The following is an 8,937-nucleotide window of genomic DNA, read 5'->3' as shown; positions in this document are numbered from 1 at the left end:
CTGTCCTTTCCTTTAGATTCTTGAAAATGTTACTCTGCTGTTGTGGTTTGTGTTTTCTTTTTTTGGTAAGTGTCTTGGCCTTTTTCTCTGGAAGTTCAGAAAATATTATTTTTTATTTTATTTTAATTTCATATAGTTAGCATACAGTGTTATATTAGTTTCAGGTGTACAACGTAGTGATTCAGCAATTACATACATCATCCAGTGTTCATCATGATAAGTTCGGTCCTTAATCCCCATTGCCTTTTTAACCCGCTTTCTCCTCTGATAACCATCAAATTGTTCTCTGTAATTAAGAATCTGTTTCTTGATTTGTCTCTCGTTTTTTCCCTTGCTCATTTGTTTTATTTCTTAAACTCCACATATGAGTGAAATCATTGCATTTGTCTTTCTATGACTGACTTAGTTCCCTTAGCATTATATTTAGTTCTTTCCATATTGCTACAAATGGCAAGATTTAATTCTTTTTATGCCTGAATTATATCTATATAGATATCTATATAGATATATATTTCACATCTTTTTTTTTTATATATTTCACATCTTCTTTAAACATTCATCAGCCAGTGGACTCTAGAGCTGCTTCCATAGCTTAGCTATGGTAAATAATGCTCTTGTAAACACAGGGGTGCATGTATCCCTTTGAATTACTATTTTTGTGTTTTTTGGGTAAAAAACCAGTAGTGCAATTACTGGATCTTAAGGTATTTCCATTTTTAACATTTTTGAGGAACCTCTGTACTGTTTTTTCACAGTGGCTTCACCAGTTTACTTTCCCACCAACAGTACAAGAGAGTTCTTTTTCTCCCCATCCTCGCCAATACTTATTGTTTCTTGTGTTTTTTATTTTACCCATTCTGACAGTTATGAGGTGGTATCTCATTGTAGTTTTGATTTGCACTTCCCTGATGATGAGTGATGTTGAGCATATTTTCTTTAAAAAAAAAGATGTCATTTATTTATTCATGAGAGATACAGAGAGAGAGAGAGAGGCAGAGATACAGGCAGAGGAGAAGCAGACTCCCTGCAATGAGCCTGATGCAGGACTTGATCCCAGGACCCCAGGATCACGACCTGAATCAAAGGCAGATGCTCAACCACTGAGCTACCCAGGTGTCCCTGTTGAGCATCTTTTCATGTGTCTTTTGGCCATCTGGATATCTTCTTTGAAGAACGTATGTTCATTTCTTCTGTTGATTTTTAAATTAGATTATTTGGGGTTTTTTGGGTGTCAATTTATCTAAGTTATTTATGTATTTTGAATACTAAATCTTTATCAGATATCTCATTTGCAAATATCTTCTCCCATTCAGTGGGATGCCTTTTAGATGTGTTTATTGTTTCTTTTTATTTTAATGTAGTCCCAAACATTTATTTTTGCTTTTGTTCTTGTTCCCCTTGCCCCAGGAGATATATCTAGAGAGAAGTTGCTATAGTGGATGTCAAAATAGTTACTACTTGTGTTCTTTTCCAGGATTTTGGTGGTTTCAGGTCTCACATTTGGTCTTTAAATTCATCTTTAAACTTTTTTGTATTACCTCTTGTCTCTTTTCTATTCTTTATTAACCTATGTTAAATGTGGCTATACCTATTTTCCCTTGAGAACTATTTTAATTTTGTATTGCTACCATAACAAATTACCACAAACTTCTTGGTCAAAAACAATACCCATTTTTGTTTTCCCACAGTTCTGTTGTTCAGAACACATAGCAGGCTCAGCTTAGGGTCTCACAAGTGAAGAGTTAAGGTTACCTGGTCCAGATTCTTAACTGGAGGATCCGGGTAAAAATCCACTTCAAGTAGTTAGCCAAATTTAGATTCTTGTGGTTATAGTAATAAACTTTCTGTTTTCTTCCTAATTGTCAGCCAGGGACCACTCTTAGCTCCTAAAAGTTGCTCATATTCTTTCTCTGTCAAATGTCTTCCTCCACCTTTACACTAGTGATAATTTATTGAATCCTTTTCATGCCTCAAATGTCTCAGACTTCCTCTTCTGCTACCAGATAGAGAAAGCTCTATGCTTTTAAGGGCCCATCTGGAGAATGTGGGATCATCGTCCTTATTTTAAGTTATGGTGCCTCATAACATATCATAATTAAAGGAGTGATAAGTCATTATATTCAAGTGTGCTGAGCATTAGAGTCGGTCATCTTTCACTGGACATTTAAAAAATTCTGCCTACCATAAGCACTTTATAATTTAGTCTTCATTCATTTCCTGTCTCTCCTGAATTTGATTAGCTCCTGCTTCACATCTTCCTGTTATTTGTCCTTTTTATTTGGAGTTGTTTTTTTTTAATTTTATGAATCATGGTGTTCTTCTAATTCTACAATCACTTATTTAAATATAAAATCCCTGAGGTGTTGAGTTAAAATTTTCCTCTGCTTTGTCTGTAGATATGTGTGTGTGTACGTGTGCTTTCCAATGGTTTTGTTTGCTGAACTGATTCTCATTTCTTTTCCTGAATCGGCAGAAGACACTTTGAGATGAGTAGAGTAAGGTGATCCCACGGCTTACTTGACTTCATACTTCAAGACCACCTTCTTTTGCTGTCATTATGGCATGTGGATTTTATTATTTTTATTGTTGTTGGGGGTAGTGGTAGTTTTTTTTAACAAAGAGTACATTTTTTTTCAAGTCTGGTTTCTTCTGATTCTTTGACACAATCTTGGTTCACGAGAGCCCTTTATTTGTAGTCAGCCCTTTTTCCCCCTTCACCATTAAATATTCAAAGGAAACATTTCCTCTCAAAGGTACCTCACTCTCTGCCTAAGGGAGTTGACCACCTCTGGCACTGTGCTTTTTCCATGCTCCTTTCTCTGGATACCTCAATAACTGATGCTCTATTCTACCCGGTCTCAAATTTTTTTCAGTGTTTCCCATCTCAGAATTTAACTTCAAAAACTGTCTACAAATTAATAAAAATAATATCCTTAGCCTAAAAGGAAAAAAAAAAGGTCAAAATGATAGTTCACAAAAGAAGGAATACAAATACCACTTAAGTATATGAAAAGACATTCAACCTCACAAATAATAGAATTATAAGCTAAGACTAAAATAAGAGACCTATTTTACTGATTAAATTTCCAAAAATGAAAATGCTTCATAGTTTATCTTGTTAGCTAATGGTATGGGGAAAGAGACAACTCTTAAAAATTGTTGTTGAGGGTGCTATTTGAACCAATTCCTGTGGATAATGGAGAACCTGGTAATAGGATATGCCCCCAGATTTGGCTTCAGGATGGATGGGGCTGTTAGGTGGGAATTTTTCACTATTAGCATATATTCATTAAAAATTTACTTTTCAGTTTCTTTTAAAAAATGCAACATTTCCTTTGTTACTTCATACTGTAGATGGATAACAACTGTTATCCATCAGTGGGGGCAGCAGTACTTTATTCTAAGTATCATTTTGCAACATAAGAGCACTCAAGAGGAAATGAATACCAAGGACAAAAATCTAGGGAAATTCTGGCATTTGACGGAAAATAAAAGAGTGAATAGAGGTACAAAAGCAAGACCAGGAAAAGGCCTTCAAATAAAATATCAAGATGACTGGACATAAATAGTATTCAATACTATATTGTGTTCGAGCCAGATAATGATTGAAAGCCAGGAGATTATTGATAACACTAATAACCACATTTCCTGAGAAATAATGAAAAGAAAACTGGGAGCACAGTAGAGAAAGGGATGAGGCTGTGTTGAGAAAATGAGAATAGTTTATGATACTACTGAAAGATTTGTATTAGTGAAGGAGAAGAAGTAAGTTACAGGTAGACATAGAGTACACAAATGTGCACACAAAGACTACCTCTATGTAAATCTCCCAATAATGCAATAAATGGATTGTGTAAATATAACATGCATAATGATATTATAAATAATGTTAGTTTGGAATTTCAGGAAAGGATGTAATCCTTCATGGAGACTTTTATTTGACAAATAAGAGACTAGCATACCCAAAGCCACAATTCAAATTAATGACTTATTCATGTTATGTGCTTTATACATTGTAGACATAATAAATGGTAAATAAAGACATTGGTGACTACAAAGTCAAATTAGGCAGCAATACTTTGTACAATTTGGATTACAAATAAATCTATATTAGTAAAGAAAACCAGGAGCCAGAAGCAATGTAATAGCTTTTTCAAATTAGCCACCAAGGTAGTCAATTACAATTGTACTTAATAGACTAGTGAACAGAAAGGTTTTTGAGAGTGGGAATGATTACAATGCTGTTGCATAAATTGTAGCTTCAAAAAGCACTGAAGTAAAAGATGCCCAGTTAATCATTATGATATTGTTCATGTGTGTATGAAGAATAACTTGGGAAGTCCGTGAATTCTGATAAGACTGAATATAATGAGATTGAACTCCTCCGTTCCATAAGAGTTTTCTTTGTCTGGCCATTATCATAATGGACTTTTTTTAAAATTTTTATTTATTTATGATAGTTACAGAGAGAGAGAGAGAGGCAGAGACACAGGCAGAGGGAGAAGCAGGCTCCATGCACCGGGAGCCCGATGTGGGATTCGATCCCGGGTCTCCAGGATCGCGCCCTGGGCCAAAGGCAGGCGCCAAACCGCTGCGCCACCCAGGGATCCCCATAATGGACTTTTAAGGAAGAAGCAGATATTATAACTAGAATTCATGTATACAACAAAGCCATTTTCATTTCTTTGCAATAGTTGTTTCATATGAGAAGAACATGAGAAATAACCTTATAGTATTGACAGCAAAGTAGGTTTGACAGCTGACTGTTGCAAAGATTCCTGTGTAATTATCCCATATAACCTCTGGCTCAGGATAAGTGTTTCTCATATGACCCATACTTCTGAAAATACTGAATTTCAAAATGTCTGTTCCATGTATATAGCTATTGACATCTGCAATTATTTAACCTTCCAGTTCTAGAGTCCCATTGGTGATTCTTCCATCAAAAACCAAGAATGGAGCAAAGCTAATAACAGGCAAGCCCTCATTCATGCTGTTTTATTTATTTATTTTCTCCCTGCTGCATCTAGGGATGCCTTCCACTTTATGCCTCATGGCAACTGCAGCTCTTTCTGGCAATAATATGAGACAAGTTTAACTGAATTTCGAATGTATGGGACTTGACTCCCAGTAAGGGTGTTCTATTTATACTGAACTTTTTTATAAAAATGAAAAGTTGGATCTGGAGAACAGAAATGGAGGAGAACTGTATTCATAGTAGGATAAGGAGATTAAATATAAAGGGCTATGGGATTCATCTTTTATGAGGTGCTGCTGGAAAGGAGAAAAGCTTTTAAAAAGTGGTGACCATGATATAAATTCCATATTTAGGCAGGGGAGATATTATGAATAACAAAGAGTATGTGAAACAGCATTGGGCATAAGTGAGAAGATTCAAGAGTTGTAGTCAGGTTGACAGTCATCTAAAGGGTCAAGCCATACCTGTGCATCATAGTAACAGCAGTGATCTGTGTTGAGTAACCGTTTGTCCGTTACAAAGTCTGTTTGCATTAGGATGCTATTTGCTTCTTGCACAGGCTAGGAAGTTAAGTATCCTTATAATTTTATGATCAGGTAAGTGAAGTTCAAGGAAGACTAGTTATTTGTTCATAATCACACAGCCTGCTAGTGAGTGCTGCCTGTGCAACTCCCCAGTTCTGTCTCTTCCTCCTCTTTCCTCTTTATCATATTTGGGTAAAGGTTAGATCCACTTGTGTTTTGTTTTTGACACTTTTAATCATATCTCTAACATTGCTCTGTGGCATTATATTCTGGCAGTTGACATGTAAAGGAGTTCATTCCTACATTCTTTGCTGACAAAACTTGTAGTGTTATTGTCACATTATAAGCATGTTAATATTTATAAAGAAATACAAATGATTAGACCTTTATTTTCTAAACGTGGCCTCTTTTTACCAAGGAAAGTTATTGGATTGCTGGCTTTATTTATTTATTTATTTATTTAATTTATTAATTAATTAATTTATTTATTGGATTGCTGGCATTTAAACCATTTGCTCTTTTAGTGATTCAGATTAGTGGCTCTTCTTTCTAGGCAAAAAAAATCTAAAAATTACTATCTACTGGAATTGATACTAAAACTACATAAAAAGGATTGAAAAGACACCAACTGTGAAATATGCATGTCACAGAATAAAATGGTCTCTCCCCAAAAATGTCTACTTCTGCCTTTATTTTTTTTAAGTTGTATTTATTTATTTGAGAGAGAGAGAAACAGCACACAAGATTCAGGGGAGGGGCAGACGGCGAGGGAGAGGGATTCTTTAAGCAGACTGCCCACTGAGTATGGAGCCCAGTGTGGGGCTCGATCTCACAATGCTGAGATCATGACCTGAGCCAAAACCTAGAGTCAAATGTTTAACTGACTGAGCCACCAGGCACTCTATAATTCTGCCTTTAAATTAAACCAACTCACTGTTTAAATACTTTTTTTTTTTGGTTTTAGAATATCAATAAAAGACTTTGATCATAGCTAGAAAAATGCAAAAGTGCCTTACTTTATTAAATGTGCCATGCTTATACAGTGTTATTTGTACTATTTGGAAATATAACTCTATACTTGTGTACCTCTTTATTTACCTCATGGGAGACTTTTTGGAATTTATGTATAATGTAGATAAAACACTGAGCTATTTGTTTCCTAAACTACTGTATTGACCACGATCTAGTCAGTTAAAGCAAATTCATTCCAAGTATTTCAGTAGGGGAAATTTAAAACACAAAATGCATTATAAATATGATAGAAGAGCTGAAATGGCATAACATGAGGCATTCCAGGGGTCAGCAACAGCAGGAAGCCACAGACACCCCTCTGTTTGAAGGGAAAAAGAAAGGAAGGAAGTGAAATAACCAACTCTAGGACCTGAAATGACAGATCCTCTCTTGGAAAAATTCAACCTTGAAGTCAGCCAGTGTTAGAGCCTGGTAAATGGCTGACATACTTATGGAATAAAGTGGTGAATGAGACGGATAAAATTCCCATTCTCATGGTGCTTACACTGTATGGAGGACAAAATATATACCTATATACAGAAAAAAATGAAAATATCAATTAGCAATCATTGACAAGATAAATATAAAACAGAGTGGTAAAGAATTATAAACCTTTATTATTCTCATAGATTTTTTTTGTATTGATTTGATTTTTGAAACACTGTATTGAAATAGTGGTCTCTTAATTATTGAGTTTTTGGTGCCCTCTCACTCATCTCATGCTAGTCTTGTTGGGGTGAGCCTGTGATGTCCGAAAGAAGTCCTAGGTATTTTGTGTGAGCAGCTAGGGGAATGGAGTGGCAATTGGTGACATATGGAAAGCTAGGGAGAGTAGCTTTGAGGGAAAAAGTAAAGATTTACTTGTGGGGCACCTTAGGTTTCAAGTAGCTTTTTAGATTTCGGATAGATTTGTTAAATAGGCAACTGGATACACAAATGTAGAGTTCAAAGAGGGTTCAGAGCTGGAGATGCAAACACAGGAGACAACACACGGAGATGATATTTAAAATAAGAGGGTTAAATATGATCAGATCCAGGGAGATTAGATGAGAGAATACGTAAAAGCTTTTTAAAAATAGTGCCTTTAGGGGGAGGAGCAAGATGGCGGAAGAGTAGGGTCTCCAAATATTGTGAAAATGTCAATGTTACCCAGGGCAATATACACGTTTAATGCAATCCCTATCAAAATACCATGGACTTTCTTCAGAGAGTTAGAACAAATTATTTTAAGATTTGTGTGGAATCAGAAAAGACCCCGAATAGCCAGGGGAATTTTAAAAAAGAAAACCATATCTGGGGGCATCACAATGCCAGATTTCAGGTTGTACTACAAAGCTGTGGTCATCAAGACAGGGTGGTACTGGCACAAAAACAGACACATAGATCAGTGGAACAGAATAGAGAATCCAGAAGTGGACCCTGAACTTTATGGGCAACTAATATTCGATAAAGGAGGAAAGACTATCCATTGGAAGAAAGACAGTCTCTTCAATAAATGGTGCTGGGAAAATTGGACATCCACATGCAGAAGAATGAAACTAGACCACTCTCTTGCACCATACACAAAGATAAACTCAAAATGGATGAAAGATCTAAATGTGAGACAAGATTCCATCAAAATCCTAGAGAAGAACACAGGCAACACCCTTTTTGAACTCGGCCATAGTAACTTCTTGCAAGATACATCCACGAAGGCAAAAGAAACAAAAGCAAAAATGAACTATTGGGACTTCATCAAGATAAGAAGCTTTTGCACAGCAAAGGATACAGTCAACAAAACTCAAAGACAACCTACAGAATGGGAGAAGATATTTGCAAATGACATATCAGATAAAGGGCTAGTTTCCAAGATCTATAAAGAACTTATCAAACTCAACACCAAAGAAACAAACAATCCAATCATGAAATGGGCAAAAGACATGAACAGAAATCTCACAGAGGAAGACATAGACATGGCCAACATGCACATGAGAAAATGCTCTGCATCACTTGCCATCCGGGAAATACAAATGAAAACTACAATGAGATACCACCTCACACCAGTGAGAATGGGGAAAATTAACAAGGCAGGAAACAACAAATGTTGGAGAGGATGTGGAGAAAAGGGAACCCTCTTACACTGTTGGTGGGACTGTGAACTGGTGCAGCCACTCTGGAAAACTGTGTGGAGGTTCCTCAAACAGTTAAAAATAGACCTTCCCTATGACCCAGCAATTGCACTGTTGGGGATTTACCCCAAAGATACAGATGCAATGAAACGCCGGGACACCTGCACCCCGATGTTTATAGCAGCAATGGCCACGATAGCCAAACTGTGGAAGGAGCCTCGGTGTCCAACGAAAGATGAATGGATAAAGAAGATGTGGTTTATGTATACAATGGAATATTACTCAGCTATTAGAAATGACAAATACCCACCATTTG

General features: G+C 36.2%; 1 protein-coding gene across 1 annotated transcript in view; it reads left to right on the top strand.

The window, feature by feature from the left end:
* The window catches only part of IL1RAPL1 (interleukin 1 receptor accessory protein like 1), a 1,264,416-nt gene that overhangs the window by 683,245 nt on the left and 572,234 nt on the right, over positions 1-8,937 (top strand). The window lies entirely within an intron of this gene.

Source organism: Canis aureus, chromosome X, assembly GCF_053574225.1.
Source record: "Canis aureus isolate CA01 chromosome X, VMU_Caureus_v.1.0, whole genome shotgun sequence".
Taxonomy (NCBI): domain Eukaryota; kingdom Metazoa; phylum Chordata; class Mammalia; order Carnivora; family Canidae; genus Canis; species Canis aureus.
The sequence above is the reverse complement of the archived record's forward strand: the minus strand, read 5'-3'. Positions and strand labels throughout refer to the sequence as shown.